At 36.9% G+C, this 19,783-nt stretch overlaps 1 pseudogene; it reads left to right on the top strand.

Annotated features, from left to right (window-relative positions):
- Positions 1–410: 410 nt before the first annotated feature.
- Positions 411–805, top strand: LOC125091536 (U6 snRNA-associated Sm-like protein LSm3; annotated as a pseudogene).
- The last annotated feature ends 18,978 nt before the right edge of the window (positions 806–19,783 follow it).

The raw sequence follows: 19,783 nt of genomic DNA, 5'->3' as shown, positions 1-19,783 counted from the left end.
CAATTCTCTGACCTAATATTTTTATTGTTTTAATCTATTCTCTTTATTAACACATTGATTATCCATCTAAAGATACTTTGAAATTCCTGCATGATTAGGAAGAGGCAATAAAACTTCATAAATATCAAACTATTTAAAGATTCATAAGATAAGCTTTTTCTATACCATTTATTTTTAGAAAACAATAAAGCTGTTACAATAGGAAATTTATGAGTGTATATGGTGCTGGAATATCACATCGTGCATGCTCCACTATTCCAAAAAAGTAAAGCAAAACGTTCTCAACTACAATATGATTAACATTGATGTTAAGTGTAGTTGTTTTACGATTTGTAGTCGCAATGACTCAGATACAGAAATGTAAATTTCAAAATACATTTTTTGGAAAAGGGCATAGGGTTTGAAACAAAATGGCGGGTGACATGGACTGGCAACAAAATGCCAACACCGTAGAAGAGCCCCTGGATCTAATCAGGCTCAGCCTGGATGAGCATATTTATGTGAAAATGAGAAATGACAGAGAGCTTCCAGGCAGATTACATGCTTACGATCAGCATTTAAATATGATATTGGGAGATGGGGAAGAAACTGTGTGTACTCTAGAGATTGATGAGGAAACATATGAAGAGATGTATAAATCAACAAGACGGAATATTCCAGTGCTTTTTGTCCAGGGAGATGCTGTTGTACTAGTTACCCTCCATTAAGAGTTGGCTGGAACAAAGAAATTATCATGTATGGAATACAGATTTCGTATGATTGCCTCTTTAAATGTAGAAGACATTCAAAAGAGAAATCTGCATAAATTTTGGTATTAAGAAATGACCAAGGATTCTTCTGAAATGAGTTGATTTGTGGATAACTCAAAAACTCTTAAGCTAAAGGGCATTTTAACTTTTTTCCAGCCCTTTCAATAACTGTGATCAGCAAGATGCAGAATTCTTTTTTCAGGAATTTATTTGTTCTGTTGTTTTCTGAGACAATTTCTGTTTTTCTTTCTTTAAATTATATTTGAAGTCTCCTTATTTGATTGAAATTTAAAAAATATATTTCTTTAGGGGCTCCTGGCTGGCTCAGTCGGTGGAGCATGCAATTTCTGATCTCAGGGTTGTGAGTTCGAGGCCTAACTTGGGTGTAGAGATTACTTAAAGATAAAATCTTTTAAAAAGCAAATAAATAAAATAAAATACATTTCTTTAATACAGTTCACTTTGCTCAATAGTTCTTATTTCTAACCTGTAACTTGGGGCGGGGGGAGGATGTAATATTCCTGCTAACAGTTATCTGTGTAAAGCTCTGTGCTTACTTGTGAACCTCAAATTGACTTCTCTGCCTAAAGGCAGCTTTGAGAATTGAGAAAAGCCGATCATTTCTTTTTTTTTTTAAAATATTTTATTTATTTATTTGACAGAGAGATCACAAGCAGGCAGAGAGGCAGGCAGAGAGAGAGGGGGAAGCAGGCTCCCTGCTGAGCAGAGAGCCAGGTGTGGGGCTCGATCCCAGGACCCTGAAACCAGGACCTGAGCCGAAGGCAGATGCTTAACCCACTGAGCCACCCAGGCACCCTAGGAAAAGCAGATCATTTCTAGAAATTCTAAGGAGCAATAAATACCGAGGAGATGGTAGGAAATATATTTCATGGACCACCTTAAACTAGAGGGAACCAAATTAAAAAAAAAATTATAGGAATGATGATGTACGGCCACTTCTCAATCATTGAGCATGTTCTACCCTTGCTTAGTCGCCCTGATTCTTGCCCTGTAAAAATATCAAGTAAATTTTGATCAAGGAATGACTTTCTTTTGGATAAATTGCTTGTCCTCACCTCTAACTTATCTTGTTTTCTGCTTTTACATTTTAATCCTCTTATACTTACATGTGAGCCTCTTTTAGGTTATTGTGTGTCCCAAGGTCATGTCTGAGACAGTTCCCAAGGCTTAGGTTACCTTGTTTCCCAAGGTCATGTCTGAGACAGTGGGAAGCTTATTATGGCAACAGGGGTGACCAGTCTGAGATATGTTCCCCAGTGGCTTCCCAGTGAAAGGTCTTGTGCCACTTCATGTTTGGATGTTGATTTCCATAAAAGATACAGCTGCTCCTGCAAAGCACTGGGACATGGGGCAGTACCTGCTGTGGATATTCCTGATCCCTGCCATGGTCTCTTGTTTAGACGTCATCCTTATGCCAGTCTTTGGTTCCCTGCCATTGACTAGCCTTTACAGCACCTATGTGCTCAAATGGGGCATGTGGGAAGTTTTCTATAAACAGGTGACATTCTCTACTTGAGTGCACCCTGTTACCATTTTTCTTTTCCAAGTCAATCCAATCCAATCTTGACCCTAGAAATGGAACCTTGTATAGTCTCAGAGTTCAATTTTGGAAATTAGTCACAGGCCCCCATTGGCTTAGGTTCCATCTTTAACCTAGCTGGGGTTTCTACTTTACTCTCTCAAGTGCTTGGCTCTTGAAAAATGAAAACCTGGTTTTTAGCACTCTTATCTCTAAAAATTGGCTTTGTGAAACTCTTTGAAATTTCAAGAGGTGAACAATGACACTTTCTTGCACTCTCTAGCCATAACATAGGACTCCTTGAGGAGTGGAGCACTCTGGCAACATAAGAAAATATTCAAGGAAAAGCACATTAATAGATTTTGAAATATTATCTTGTTACAGATATCATGCCTTAAAAAATGGTTTTTAAACTGAGCTTTCCTTAAAGCTCTTCAAGTAAAGATATAATGCCAGACAGTGTAATAAAGTAAAAGCATTAATTTACATATATTTTCATCCTTAGATTCTTAAGTTGTTTGTTTAGTTTCATACTTCTGGAGGCTGGGAAGTCTAAGATCAGGGTCCCAGTATGGCCAAATTCTGGTGAGAGCCCTCTTTCTGGTTTGAAGATGGCCATCTTCTTGCTAGGTCCTCATATAGTAGGAAAGAGAGAGAGAGAGAGAGAGGAGGCAAGCTTCTCCTCTCTCATCTTATAAGGACATGACTGTCATCCTGAGGGCTCTATCTTTATGACCCAACTACCTCTTGAAGACTGCGTGTCCAAAGACCATCGCACTGGGGATAAGGGTTTCAACGTAGAATTTGGGGATGACATAAGCATTTAGCCTACAGTATTTACTTAGCTTAGTTTTAAAGACACAGTATATCAGTTACTTAATTTTGAAGTCAAAACCTCTGCGCAGCCTGGATATACTTTTGTGTTGGTAATGACTTCCTCTGCTACACTGAATTAGTCAAAGGAAAACGTGTTTCATTTCCGTTAGTGAGACTTCCTCATTAGTGGTCCTGATGTTGCTTTAGCATTTACTTACCTTGGCTATATATCATTTTTTTAAAGCCACCAAGTAGCATATAAATAACCCTGTGTAGGATACAGAGCATGGAAAGTAATTTAATACTTGTGACTCCATTTTGTCATTTGCAAACTGGAATTAACAACACACTCAATCCACAGTTATTATGAAGATTAAATGAGATAATTTAAGTATCAAGGACATAGTACAGTAGGTGTTTGATTTGTAATGATTCTTACTCTAGTTTTAAATTTTCTAATTAGTATTTTTTTCTTTATATTTGTTGATTAGATCTAACAGTTTTTTGGTGGAGTCTTTAGAATTCTCTTTGTATAAAATCATGCCATCTGCAAATACAGTCAATTTTATTTCCTCCTTTGCAATTCTGATGACTTTTATTTGTTCTTCTTCAGTGAATGCTCTGGCTAGGACTTCCAGTACTTTGTTTAATATGAATAGTGAGGGTGGACACTATTGTCTTGTTCCTGACCTTAGAGGAACAGCTTTTCTATTTTTGAAAAAATTTATTTGTTTATTTGAAACAGAAGAGGGGCAGGGGCAGAGTGAGCCAGGGGAGAGAGAGAGAATCTCAGGCAGACTCCCCATTGGGTGCAGAGCCCAACACAGGGCTTGATCTCAAGACCTGGTGATCATGACTTGAGCTGAAATGAAGAGTCACCTGTTTAACCAACTGAGCCATGCAGAAACCCTGAGAGGAACAGCTTTCAACCTTTCATCATCGAGTATGATGTTAGCTTATCAGATATGTTGTTATCATATGTGTCCTTTGTTATATTGAGGTATGTTCCTTCTATACTTAATTTGTTAAGAGTTTTTATCATGAACTGATATTAGATTTTGTTAAATGCTTTTTCTGCATCTATTGAGATAATCATATGTTTTTTAAAAAATTCCATTAATGTGATATCTTACATTTATTGATTTGTATGTATTGTATGTATTGAACTATCCTTGCATCCCAGGGATAAATCCCAGTTACTCATGGTGAATGATCCTTTCAATGTGTTGTTGAATTGAATTTGCTAGTATTTTATTGTGAATTTTTGCATCTATATTTATCAGGGATCTTGAACTGTAGTTCTCTTTTCTTGTAGTATCCTTTTCTGGCTTTGGTATTAAGGTGATGCTGAACACATAAAATGGGTTTGGTAGTGTTACCTACTCTTCAGTTTTTTGGAAGGGTTTGAGAAAGACTGGCATTAATTCTTTAAATATTTGGTAAAATTCACCATCGAAGCCATGTGGTCCTAAGCTTTTCTTTGTAGGGAGACTTTTTTTTTATTATAGATTCAATCTCCATACTGGTAATTGGGGCTGCTTAGATTATCTCTTTCTTTCTGTCTTTGTAGGTTGTACATTTCTGAGAATTTTTCCATTTCTTCTAGGTTGTCTGGTTTGTTGGTGTATGGTTGTTTCATTCAGTGTTTTTCTAGCTTGCCCAAGGAACATTATAATTCTAATTCCCCTTTCTCTCATTGACTATAGGGTTTTTCTCTTCTTGTTCTTTTTAAGATTTCATTTCATTTATTTGAGAGAGAGAAAGTGAGAGAGAGAGAGAGAGCAGTCACAAGTCGGGGGGAAGGGTAGAGGGAGAAGCAGATTCCCCACTGAGCATGGAGCCTGATGTGGAACTCTATCCCAGGACCCCAGTAACATGACCTGACCTGAAGGCAGATGCTTAACCAACTGAGCCACCCGAGTGCCCCTCTCTTCTTATTCTTATAAGGAAAATTGTAAAACTACTTTTTCTTTTGTTCCTGAATCCCCATTAAATATGTTGGTCTAGGTTTCAGGTCACCAGTTTGTTCTTGAGTCATTTTCTTAAAGCACAATTTCAAACAAAAATGACTTTACTCTCTGCAACAATAGATAGCTGGCTTCTTATATTTCTAGGTGGTTTAAATAAAAAAAAAGGGGGGGGGGGGCTCTTGCCTTAAGAGAGATATTTGTTGAAAGTAAGAATTGCATAAGGAAAAAACCATATCCAAAGTTACAGGATGCATGTTTCCAAATATATAAAGTATTTAAACCAGTCATTCAGGTATCCACTCTGACTTGGTAAGAAATATCACTCACCTAACACTCATATTTTTCCTAAAAATGGGAAAATGTGTAATATTTGCATACATTTGTAGGCAAATACACCAATATCTACCTAATAGGACAGTTTCTATTAGTAGTTTCTATTAGGCAACCCAGGTAGTTGTATCTAAGCTGAATAAGTCAAAATCCCTTGGATAGCTGGTGTGAACATGGATCCTCCAGATACCAGCTTCTAAGGAGAAAAGTGTAAAACAACACAAACTCTCACATATCTACATAATCTTTCCATTTCACCTGAAATTCTTCCAACTTAGCACTCTTCTCCAATCTAAGTAATTTTCTCGTAAAGAACTTTCTTAAAGTTGCAATGTCTCATTCAGAGGGATAACATATTATGACATTGTCTGCCATTAGTTTACTTTCTCTGATTAGTTTTAGACTGATTCCTAGGCCTACCTCCCTCAACATGTCATCCAGTAAAACTGAAAATTGGCCAAGGAATCTGTATATTGTAATAAGCATCCCTATTGAGTCTCTGGTGGTTGGTCTTGAAAAATATTTATAGAAATGTTGCCTAGGCGCCTGTGTGGCTCAGTGGGTTAAGCTGCTGCCTTCGGCTCAGGTCATGATCTCAGGGTCCTGGGATCGAGCCCCACATCGGGCTCTCTGCTCAGCAGGGAGCCTGCTTCCCTCTCTCTCTCTCTCTGCCTGCCTCTCTGCCTACTTGTGATCTCTGTCTGTCAAATAAATAAAATCTTAAAAAAAAAAAAAGAAATGTTGCCTAGGAAATCAGGGCTGCTGCACAAAGTTAATAAACAGCTAGGAGAGGGACGCCTGGGTGGCTCAGTCAGTTTAACTGCTGCCTTCGTCTTAGGTCATGATCCTAGGGTCCTAGGATCGAGTCCTACATCAGGCTCCTGGTTCAGCAGGGAGCCCGCTTTTCTCTCTACCTCTGCCTGCCACTCTGCCTGCTTGTGTGTGCTCTCTCTCTCTGACAAATAAATAAGTAAATAAATAAAATCTTTTAAAAAAAATAAACAGCTGGGGGAGACTTCAAATAGCAAAGTGATTACAAGACAGGCAGCAGGATCTTAGCAAATCATCTATTTTGTAGTTTAAACCAAGACTGACCTCTGATGGCATCTCTTTTTACTCTGTGTGGCCATCCCTCAAGGCGTCTGAACTCTCTTAAATATATATAAAAATTAAAAAAAATCACTATGAAGTACAGCATATTAAGGCAAATTGTAAAAATACAATTTAATGAAAATTTAGAAGCCCATATTTAAATTTTTCTTTACATCGTCACTCATTTTAATCATTAGTGTGACTATAAAGGGTCAGAGAAATTGCTATAGAAAGTTCTGTGAAAGTTGAAAACTCTGTTTTGTCAACCTAGATTTGGCACACCCTCTGTAGCATTCAGCTCTTCTTCAAAACTCTTACTTATGAAGACCAGTTTAGGATCTGTTTTTAGGGGCGCCTGGGTGTCTCAGTGGTTAAGCATCTGCCTTTGGCTTGGGTCGTGATCTCAGGGTCCTGGGATCGAACCCTACATCAGGCTCTGTGCTCGGCGGGGATGCCTGCTTCTCCCTTTCCCACCCCACCCCTGCTTGTATTCCCTCTCTCTCTCAAATAAATAAATAAAATCTTAAAAAAAAAAAAGGACTTGTTTTTAATTCTTTGTTATAGGTCTAAAGGAGCAGACATTGGGTCTACTGTTTTCATCACTATATCATTGGAATGTATCATGGAAGAGCCCCAACTTGAATGGGAAGAAAATGACACGCTAGTGTAGATTGGTAGCACATTATGAAATGCATGTGTGTCTCTCGGTGAAATAAAAAAAAAGAGTCCGTTGTAATTTTGAAACTGAAATTGGCAATCATCATTTATGATCTTTTATCTTTGTTTTTAACAGTTAGCTGGGAAGGCCTTAGATAATGAAGAATAATTTCTTACTTTTTAATGGTCCTAGCAACTAGAGCATATTTGCCCTTAATGGGGCTAATCTGTCTTTTCAGATAGTCATTTGATAAGAATGGCTTATACCATTATATTTTGTTTTAGATATTATTAAAATAATAAAATCTTATATGCAATTTTAATACTTATGATTAAAATGGAAATTAGGCACCTCAGTATGCTGCATTTAGATTGGAATGTGTGATGCATTATTTATTACACAAATAGGTTTGAGGATACAAAGCCTTACTTTAGCAGCTCCTTACAGGTCTACCACTTAAAACATGCCCCAGGTAGCTCTAAGATTTATGCCACATTTTACAGTCCCTTTACACCTATTTTTCAAACTATCTACAAATATTAAAACTTATATCACTGTGCTATGAAATATCTGAGACTAAAAACTGTAATTTTAGAGACAATTTGTCTTTGTGTTCATATATTTATAAATGAAAGACGACTATAAAATACACTCAAAACTGGCCGCCACAGGCAGGAAATCATTACAAAGAACTGTTGTTCAATAAGGTTTCCCAGTGTTCCTTAATTCAATTTCAGTTTGAACCTTTTTGAAGCTAAACAACGGACATTGTTAACCAGGTGTTAGAGTTGGCTCTTAATAGCTTTTACTTTGTTTTCTGTGGGATGAAAATGGAAGCTAAGTCATTGTAAAAGGAAACTTGATGATCTCTCCTCATGGGTTTAAAGCAGGGGTGGGCAAATGTTTAATGGCAAAGTCCAGATAGTTGGTATTTTTGGCCCTGTGGACCACATAACAATCTGTCGCACTACTCAACTCTGCCATCTGAGCTTGAAATTGACCTCGGATGGCACGTAAACAAATGGGCACAACTATACACTATTTGCAAAACCAGGCAGAGTGCTGACCCCTGACTTCCAACATAGAATGCAAGCACACACAGGTCAAAGGGTTCTCTCTTTCATAAGGAAGCTGAGCCCTGAGTTTGAAGATCTCAGAGCCGTTGTGACATCATCACCGACCATTTCTGCATTCCTTCATTCACACAGACTCTGTTAAGTGACAGTAGAAATACCACTCATCTCTCATCTTCTGTGACACACGCTCTCAGCGCTCGGCCTATGTATCACCAGGATAGCTATGTGTTTGCTATTAGATAAAATTAAAAGTAACAGGGGCGCCTGGGTGGCTCAGTGGGTTAAAGCCTCTGCCTTTGGCTCAGGTCATGATCCCAGGGTCCTGGGATCGAACCCCGCATCGGGCTTTCTGCTCAGCAGGGAACCTGCTTCCTCCTCTCTGCTGGCCACTCTGCCTGCTTGTGGTCGCTCTCTGTCAAGTACATAAATAAAATCTTAAAAAAAAATTAAAAGTAAAAAAGCATCAAGAACAGTCATTGTCACAGTGAATAACCATTATTCCAAAATAATAAAAATAAAAAGCACTATATATACATGTTATAATTTATCATATGAAATGCCATGCTATTATTATAAAGAAGGCGCATGGATAGACAGTGATAGAGGACTGTTTCCCTGTTTTCATTGGGAGAGATTGAGGACAAAGTTGTAGGGCTAAGTTTATGAAAGGACTGGTGTGAAGTCTAGCTATGTGTTTGATAAGATTCAAGTTGTCTAAGTAAAAACTATTGTTTGTCTTGTTGTGTTCCTGAAGGAGATAGCAAAATCCGGTTTTGTGATTTGGTCAGTCTCGTATGACGTAAACATCCTGTGGTAGAAAACCTTCTTAAAAGTAGTGGGCAGAGAACGTTGTTTCTCACCAATATCGATGTTATTTCTCTTCTTTTGAGACACATATATTTCTTAGGTCCTTGGCAGTTTTGTGGGGCCATATGGTTGTGTTCTGGCCAATGAAACATGGACAGAAGTGATAGACATTACTTCCAAGACTGGTTTTTAAAATTTCTGCAGAAATTTCCATGCTCTGTTTCTTTGTTTATTTACTGGCCACATATAGAGAATACATTAGAGTTCTCTAAGGCCCAAGAGTGACTGGGACATGGAATCATGAGATTAAAGAGAGTTCTGGGTGGAAGTGGGTTTAAGAGTCAAGGCTGTAATGTCTTAAGAGAATTACATGAATGAGAGATAAATAAAAGTTCAAGTGTATGATTTTTCTAGTTCTAATTTATTCTAACATAAAATGCTTACATCTATAAAAATTAGAATTTTAAAAATTTAAATCTTAAAGTTCTCTTTAAGACAAGTTTCAGGTAACTCAGAAAACAGATACCGAATTCTACTAATTATCCTCTCACATAGAATGTTTACATCTAAACCTTGCAATCCTACCTATACAAACTTGTTTGTAGTAAATGTGGTCTTTTGTAGGTCTTTTCTCTTCCTAAATGCCATTGTATGTGATGTTGTGAGATATGCTTTTTGCCTTTTAATAGTTGATATCAGAAATGCAGACATAAATAATTTGCCTTGTGGCATTTTATAGAATAATGTTTAACCTTTGCATTCTGTGGCAGTTTTAGAAAAAATAATAAATGGACCTAAATAAAATGGATTAACTGGATCAATCTTAAATTTAAAAAACAAGTAATACAGTCACATTTTGAACTGAGTTAAAATATTTGATAATTTATCAGTTTTGTATATTTTGCTACAGTATAAAGAGGAAAATGAAAAGAGAAAAGAATTCAGTAATAAGTTAAATTGTAGATTATTTTTTATGACATAAATTCTCATTTTACATTTTTAAACTCTAATAAAAGTATGTTTTTTTTTTAACCTAATATGCTTTGAAAATCATCTGGTATTGATCCTATATATTATGCTTAATAACTAATTTCAAAAATAAATTTCAATAAAAGAGACAAATAACTTTGAGAATTTTAGCACTCTTGGGTATTCAACTCTAATTGTCACTTTTCTTAGGGTATGCAGAAGTACTGAGAAGTTTCAGGCAGAAAGCCTGCTGAATAACCAAAATGATAGCACATATGCTTTGGGAGTTTAACTAATGTAATTAAGTGAAATTGCTGATTGAAGAGATTTCTCATGTTATTAGTAAATGAATTTAGAGTTACAAGAGACAAGTCGTATAAATGGCAAACATTAGTAATTGTCAGATGCTTACAGTGCGTTACAATGTACCTGCTTCATATAAACAGTAAATCCTCACCTTTTAGCATATTAAAATGATTAAGAGTTACAGGATTACAGAAAAACATGAAAAAGATTAAAAGAAAAATTATTAAACACAGTAGTGTCGGGTCAGAAAAGTAGCTATGGATTACAGAAAAATAACATAAAATTATGACATCGAAACCTCTTTCTTAAATTTCAATTCCAGTATAGTTAACATACGGTGCTAGATTGGTTTCAGGCATACAATGATTCAGCAATTCTATACATTACTCAGTGCTCATTGCGATAAGTGTACTCTTTATCCCCATCACCTATTTCACCCCTCCCCCCATGCACTTTTTCTCTGGTAATCATCCATTTGTTCTCTATAGTTAAGAGTCTGTTTTTTGGTTGTCTCGCTCTTTTTTCCTTTGTTCATTTGTTTTTTTCTTAAATTCCACATAGGAGTGAAATCATATGGTATCTGTCTTCCTCTGACTGACTTATTTTCACTTAGCATTGTACTCTCTAGCTCCATCCATGTTGTTGCAAATGGAAAAATACCGTTCTGTGTGTGTGTGTGTGTGTGTGTGTGTGTGTATACATGCACCACATCTTCTTTATCCATTCCTCTGTTGATGAACACTTGGGCTGCTTCCATAGTGTGGCTGTAATAAATATTGCTGCGATGAACATAAGGGTGCATATATACCCTTCGAATTGAAACCTATTTTGTGTCTGGGTTTTTGTTAACATAGCCTGGAATCTAAATCGATTTATTATATTATTTTACTTGGTACATTTCCATTTTGAGATTTAAGATACTCATTTTTAATTGCCTTTTTAATTATTATTATTATTAATTATCTTAAATTAATTTTTAAATGTGCGGTCCTAATCGGATTTATGTTTAAATGATTTAATGTTCATTTCTTATCTGTTATGGACTGAACTCTTGTGTCTCCCCACCCAAATTCATATGCTAAAACCCTAACTCCTAATGTGCTTGTATGTGGAGGTGGGGTCTCTATGGAATTAATTAAAGTTAAATGAGGCCATTAGAATAGGGACATGATCCTATAAGAATAGTGTCCTAATAAGAAGAGACATTGGCAAATTCTTACCCCAAGGGCTTACCCCAAGGAAAGGTCATGAGAGGGCACAGTGTGAGAAGGTGGCCACCCTCTCACCAGGAGGAGGGCTTTCATCAGAAACCAACCAGGCTGGCAACTTGAACTGGGACTTCTAGTCTCCAGAACCATGAGGGAATAAATGTCATTTGTTTCAGCCACTCAGGCTATGGGATTTCGTTATGGCACCCTGAGCAGACTTATATGTTGTCTTAGAAAAACAAAATTTGGGGGTATCCTCCTCTCTCTGCCTGTTTCTGTGCCTACATGTGATTTCTGTCTGTCAAATAAATAAGTAAAATCTTTTAAAACAAAATAAAACAAAAAGTCCACAAAATTTCATGCCTCATTCTGAGTCTCCATTCTCACCATTGGAGTGGATTTACCTGGAAGAGTGCTCTGGCAATACATGCCAAAAGAGAATTTTTGTGTGTGCTCACAAGTTAACATATGATGAATTCTTTTTTTTTTTTTTTTAAGATTTTATTTATTTGACAGAGAGAGACACAGCAAGAGAGGGAACACAAGCAGGGGGAGTGGGAGAGGGAGAAGCAGGCTTCCCACTGAGCAGGGAGCCCAATGCAGGGCTCAATCCCTGGACCCTGGGATCATGACCTGAGCCAAAGGCAGAGGCTTAATGACTGAGCCACCCAGGTGCCCCATTTTTTTTTTTTAAGATTTTATTTATTTATTTGAGAGAGAGAAAATGAGAGAGAGCATGAGAGGGGAGAGTCAGAGGGAGAAACAGACTCCCACTAAGCAGGGACCCTGATGCTGGACTTGATCCCAGGACTCCAGGATCGTGACTTGAGCCAAATTCCTAAACTGTTTATCAGAACTATAGAGTCACAAATATTTTTCCTCTCAAAATTTAGTGTTTATAGTATTTAGCATCATGAAAAGGAAGTGAAAGGATTCTATAGGTTTCTCTTTGTATGTAGCTTCTTATTTCCGTTTAATGCTTGTATGATTTTTGTTTTAATCCTTGCAATTTAAAAAAAATATATGAGGAGTTTCTCTTTTTTTTTTTTTATATTTGCACTTGTTCAGTTAGATGGAGACATCCTCATGAAAGTTTTTTTCTGTTTATGTTAAGACACTGGTGGAATTTTCAACAACTTTTATCGATCTGTCCCTGTTTGACCTTGAATATTGTTTTGTCTCTTATTTGTATCGCTACTATTGCCTTCTCCTTCTTATCATATTTCTTATATAGGATTTTCTTTTCATTTTCAGTCTTTACCATATTTTATCTTATATGTCCTCATAAATAGAATAGAGCTGGGTTTTGCTTGTTTTATTTTATTTTTTCATTTTTTTTAGAAAAGAAAGAGAAGACATGAGGGAAGGGCAGAGGGAGAGGGAGAGAGAGAATATAAAGCAGGCACCATGCCCACCACGGAGCCCAAAGTGGGGCTTGATCTCAAGACCCTGAGCCAAATCAAGAGTTGGATGCTTAACCGGCTGAGCCATCCAGGCACCCCAGGTTTTGCTTGTCTTAAATACCAATCTAAGAATCTATGTTTTAAATAGTCATGTTAGCTTATGCATATTCATACTAATCACTGATATGTTTGGATGTATTTTGCCATCCTATTTTTTCCACTTTACATGATTTCTTCTTCCCTAACTTCTTTCCTGCCATTCATTGGTTTGGTCAAGTTTTATTTTTGTCCCGTTTGTGTTTCTTTACTTTTTGTGCCTTTTTACATGAATGCCCTTAAGTTTTGGTGATGATTAATTTGTTTCATCTAATGAAATATTTCACTGCAGAAAGATGGTATACACAAATATTAAAAAATTCCTAGGCTCCTCCAACCATGTTTAGAAAGAAATCATTACAAGTATGCTTCAAGGTGCCTACATAGTCTTCCCTTATCATAGCCTTCTTCTTCTTGCCAGAGGTAATCTCTTTGCTGATAATGATGTTTATCATCCTATTATTTTCTTTATACTTTACCAGCATAGGCATTTATTTAAAATGTTACAGGGATGCCTGGGTGGCTCAGTTGGTTAAGTGGCTGCTTTCGGTCAGGTCATGACCCCAGGGTCCTGGAATCAAATCCCGCTTCGGGTTGCTTGCTTACCAGGGAGCCTACTTCTCCCTCTGCCTCTGCCTGCTGCTTCCCCTGCTTGTGCTTGTTCTCTTTCTCTCTCTAACAAATAAATAAAATCTGAAAAAAAAAAGTTACATTATTTTGCTGCTTTAAACTTTGGTATTTTATGATTAGTTTTCTACCTTTTTTTCCCACCCAAAATAAACAATGTAGAGAAATTTATTGCCATTTCAAAGTATAACTCAGGTGAATCAAATAAAACAAATCATTAAGTTGGCATTAAAATATGTTATTTGGCCAGATTTGTCTTTAGAAAATTTCTCTTTTGGTAGACAATTTGGCTTCTAATATAGTGTAATTTGGTATAAACATATTGTAGATATTTTAAAAGTCCTATAAAAACATGTTTTATGATGGTCTATCATAAATAAACAATAACATATATTAATATAAATTAATTTTTGAGTTTGTACAATGTTCTAGAAAGACCCTACTTTCTCTACCATATTTTATATCAAATTGGATATTCCTCTTGTGTTGCATTTGTCAAAATGAGCTCAGTGGAATGTTTTCTTTATACATATGTCAAGTTGCATCCATTCAAACTGTGGAAATTCCCCACACAAAACCCCCACGAGAATATGTTAGAAAAATTAAAAATATTTTATAGTCACATTAGCAAGTGTTTCAGCAAAACATACTCTCCAGCCTTATTTTTGGACTCAAAATTAAGGTTTTTCAGATTGTACCATGTCGATATATAGTATTGGACATGTGGTTACTGAGCCTGCCTGATGAGATTCCCTTTCGTTCCAGTTGTGTCCTAGTCTTTTTGTCCACACCCCATTGGACTGGGGCAGTCAGTCATTTGTCTCTGCTAGACTCTTCCCCTTGCTTCCTGTCACGCAGCCTAGTAGACCAACCCAATACCCATAGTTTCTCGTTCTTCTGCTTCTATACTCGAATTGGACAGTATACTACAAGGTTAAGTGACACACACTCTACTCTGAGGCCAAGTTTTGCCTCATGGCCTATCTGGAGAAACCTCAGATGCTGAGAGGCCTTCGATGTCTCTTCTCAGTTGGTTCACCATGATATGTAACCAGCAGGGTAAAATGGACTTTGTTTCACATCTTTACTTGCCTTTTTCTCTTGCATGCTGCCTTAGATTTCCATCTCCTAAATAAATTACTTACTCTTTAACCCATGCCTCAGGTTCTATTTATTAGAGACCCTGTCAAAGAATAATATAGCCCTGTTTTTATCTCCTTTGATGTATTATTTGCATTTCTACCTATAAGACCACAGCTTAGGATGCCATGATGAAACACTCAAATTAAATAGAATTTATGCTCCTCTGTCAACTTAGATCATCTTCATAACATCTAAGATGACATTCATATTTTATTAATAGAAAACTGAGTTCATGGCACCTTCTTCTACTTTTTATTTTCCCCCTGTGTCAACCTAGGCCCATTTCCTCTCAGGTTTGCTGTCTATCTCAGTGAATAATTCCATGAACCTGGGAACAATCTGTTGCCACTCCTTATCCAAATTCAGTTTATTCACTAGGTCTTTCACTTCTACTCCTAAATATTTCCTGAATCTGCTTCTCTCTTCACTCTCTCACTTTCATGGCTTAAACATGGAAGCCACCATTTCCTACTGGGACCATTTCAGTCTTCTCCCAGTTAGTCTCTCTTCCTTCAGTCTCTGCAGTCTCTAATTTGTCCTTGAATCTGCTGCCATCATAGTCATTTTAAAGTAAAACCAACTAATACTTGCTAAAAATCTCTTCAGTAATCCCCTACTGCCAAAATTGTAACATATAATACAAACTTCTAACATGTCATACAATGACCTTTGTGCTTAGATGGTTCCTATCCAGCTAGTTGAGATTTTTAAACATGCCAAGTTTTTTCACACCTGAGAGGTTTGTTTTTTTTTTTTTACATGCCATTTCTCCTGCCTGATACATCCTTCTGCTCCGTAGTCTATCTGATAAATTCCTAGTAATCTTTAAGAGACAGCCCATTGGTCATGTCATTTCTTCTCTTAGGCCTTTCCTGATGTCCACATCTCTCCTTCTTGAGTGATGATGCAATTCTCTCCATGTTTCTCTTACATACTCCTTGTAGGAATGGTCTCAAGACAAATGCAGATGAGCTAGAGAGGAAGTGGAAACCTGTAGGGACTTTTTTAAGCCTCTGCTTGGGTCAAGTTTGCTAACATACTCTTGGCCAAAGCAAATAACAGGGAAGAGTCCAGAATCAAAGATGGAAGCAGAACGACCTGCCAGAGAGAGAAGGAACTTCAAAGTTCTATGGCAAGGGGCGAGGATAAAGGAAGGGTGAACAGTTAGGGCCATTAGCACAACTGATCTGCCACACACTGTGAATATTTATTCCTGAAAACCCAGGCCTCCATAGAACCTGTTTCTTGAAGCATATTCAGAGGTTATGTATAGTGATGAAATTAACCAAATCTCTGCTTGACAGTGCAGGAGGGGACTACTTGACTTACAGGAGGGGACTAAAAGACATTACAGACAACTGAAAATCATGAGCTTTTGGAAGGGATGTTCAGTTTAAATATTACAAGCGCATCTCCTTGCCAGTTAATGTCATGGCTTTAGTGGTTTTACTTGTCACTACTTTTAAGAGGTGTGATCTTAGAGAGCTGGATGTTGAGTGAGACTGACAGGAAGAATTCAGGAAAAAAGAATATGAAGGTGGATATTATAAAATAAATACAACACAGTGACTGTTGCTACAAACTAAAAAATAAATGTATTATGCTCTTGTTATGATTCTGTTGCATTAACAGATCCTGAGTTCCAGACAGATCAAAATGCACCTTAGGGACTCTTTTTTTCTTCTTCAAATATGAAAGAATGAAAGAGAAAACATCTTTAAAAAGCTGTATTAGGTTATCCATGAGAACTTCAGTGAATATGTAATGAATATGTATTCACATTAGACCAATAATCAAGTGACAGCCAAAATTGTTTACCCAGTCTCTGCTCGTGATCTCTCTAAGCAGATGGCTCTGCATGCTTTTTTTTTTTTTTTAAAGATTTTATTTATTTATTTGACAGACAGAGATCACAGAGAAGCAGGCAGAGAGAGGAGGAAGCAGGTTCCCTGCCGAGCAGAGAGCCCGATGCGGGGCTCGATCCCAGGACCCTGAGACTATAACCCGAGCCCAAGGCAGAGGCTTCAACCCACTAAGCCACCTAGGCGCCCCTCTGCATGCTTTTGAAGGAAACTTTTCTTGAACCTAAGTTTGAATAAAGAAATAGACCAAATGAACCCCATGGGGATTGAAAAGCTGAGTCTTAGACATGAAAGGACTTGGCACTGAATGAAAATTTTAAGCTAATCATAAATTACTGTGGCTATAACAAAGCATTGGATTGAATGAATCCATGATTTTACCTTTTTTTTCCCTTAGATGCTATTCTATTATTACCTCCAGTCTTGATTCCTTTTAGTGGCTGTCATATATACATGGATATTTGTGAGGGATGCCCTAACTCTTGATGGATGGAGGGGCCCATTATATAAACAGAGCCATCTGCTGATATACCATATAAGTGTTAATTTTATATTCTTCTTTTTCTTTTTTTTATTCTTATTTTTCTTAATGTAAAACAATGGAGGAGTTCGGAACTGAATTCACAACGAAAGGATAGCAAAACACATTATGCTTCAGAGTCAGAGAGAGGAGGATTTTACTCCCACTTGTTACCCCTGAGCTCCATATACTTGGGTCATTTAGTGTATTTCTCTGAACCTGTGATATTATATGTAAAAGGAGAGGAATAAAATCCACAGTGAAGGATTGTTTTAAACATTAGAGAATATATTAAGTGTCCTGCACATAGTAGGTGCTTAGTAATAATATTTTATCAAAATGATAAATCTATGTTTAAATTCCAATAACAATCCTTGATACAGAGCATGTATTCAAAAATATTTAATGGAATTATTTAATGGATGATTTTCAAACATGAATCAGTTATAAATCAAAACTGGATTCTTAGCTACCTCTAGTTTTGAAATAATTTTTCATAATGATCCTCTTTAACATTATAATTTTCCTTACAATTTTTAAGATTTTTTTTTTAATAGTAACCTCCACATTCAACATGGGGCTAGAACTCATGACTCTGAGATCAAGCGTTGCATGCTCTACCTACTGAGCCAGCTAGGCAACCCTGTAATTTTTCCTTAAATGAGTTTCTAAAAAGTATAAAATTATTACTTCCAGTTTCAGTTGAAATTATGAAAGTAGCCTATTAACTTGCTTAGTGTTAATGTGGGCAATCAGGTCTTACCTCTTGTCTAGCTCACTAGTTGATCTTTTCTGAGCAATAAGTAAAGGGAACTGGATAAAAATCTCAGTGTACCTACTTTCAGGCTATTGGTTGTAGGCTGAAGCATAGTGAAGAGGGCTCCTTTTCACTCTTAGACCAAAATACTGAGGAACTAAGGTGGAATGGTGCTTGCACATGACTCTTAATAGCTGTATATGTGGGCGCATAAAAATTCCGACTGGCCCAGACATGGCCTATTATAACAGGGCTGGAGGCTATTGGCTTTTCTACCCCTTCCACTTTACCACTGTTATGGAGGATCTCGACATTCCTTTATGAATACTCTCTGAACCGTGGGGCCATGTTATGGCTAGTGTAGTGCCTTGACAACTTAAGCGTTTCATCAAAGTTTTCTCTAAAGCCACGGCAAGTAACACAAATGAAATTATTTATGTTCAAAGATAATGTATACAAACTGTGTCTAATATATGATGCATAGGTAAAATTTCATTGTTGCATAAACACGATTTTCCTTTGTTTTTTACTCTGAACAGTATCGCTACTGTAAGGGATATAATATTGGTCTGATAGGATGGTGTTCTATTCTATCACACGTAACGACTAGTAGAGAAGAAATCAATACAGTTAACTCTATCATGCATTCATATGTCAACATTTGTTTACATCTGACTCACAGGCATTAGGCAACACGTTGGAGACATAAACACAAATAAACCATGGTCTACTATTTTCAAGAAGTTCACCCTCGTAATTTTCCTCTGCTTCCTCATCCATTGTAATCAATTGCTCTCCATAGAGTCCCCTTGGACTTTGTTCAGACATCAGTTATAATTTTTATAATTAAGAATACATGGGGCGCCTGGGTGGCTCAGTGGGTTAAAGCCTCTGCCTTCGGCTCAGGTCATGATCCCAGGGTCCTGGGATCGAGCCCCACATCGGGCTCTCTGCTCAGCAGGGAGCCTGCTTCCGCCCCCCACCCCCGCCTCTGCCTGCCTCTCTGCCTACTTGTTATCTCTGTCAAATAAATAAATAAATAAATAAATCTTAAAAAAAAAAAAGAATACGCAAACCAATCTTCACCCTTATAAAGTGCTCTACCCATGTTATATTATTTACATGTTGATCAATGGCCTGGCAAGGGATCTTGCTAAATATTGTTAAAATGTCCCTATCAAATCATGGTCTTGTGGCTTAAGGTGAGTTATAAGCCTTGTTTTATAACAGGCAAAAATGATCCCTTAAGGATCACAAACCTCAGTGTAAAATGCAAAAGTATAAAACTCTCAGAACACAGGAGAAAATCTAGATTACCTAGGGTATGGTGGTGATTTCTCAGCTACAACACCAAAGGCATGATCCATCAAAGAAATAATTGATAAGCTGGACTTCATTAAAATTTTAAAACTCGTGCTTTGAGAAAGACAGTGTCAAGGGAATGAAGACAAGCCACAGAATGGGAGAAAATATTTACAAAAGACATGTCTGATACAGGACTGTTAACCAAAATATACAAAGAACTCTTGTATGTGCAAGAAATTCTCCACTGGAAATCTGGAACATATGTCAACATAGAGACCAGAGTAAACAAAAGGTTTTGGTTTGGAGTAAAAGTTCTTATTTTCTTTCTTTATTCTTTGCCAAGTATAATTTGTACACATTTTTTTTTTTTTTAAAGAAAACGTAGCATCAGATGCCCATTACCTTCTACGGTAGTCACTAGCTCATCTATAACCACTAGATAGGAGTAGAGATGGCTTAAAAATAAAACCTTTAAAAATATACAATCACTGGATACATTGAAGGCTGAGTATTGCTACTAGAGTTGATGGCTATAAAGTTTGAGACAGG

This window comes from Lutra lutra, chromosome X (genome assembly GCF_902655055.1).
Source record: "Lutra lutra chromosome X, mLutLut1.2, whole genome shotgun sequence".
NCBI classification, from domain to species: domain Eukaryota; kingdom Metazoa; phylum Chordata; class Mammalia; order Carnivora; family Mustelidae; genus Lutra; species Lutra lutra.
This window is presented reverse-complemented; position numbering and strand designations above follow the sequence as displayed.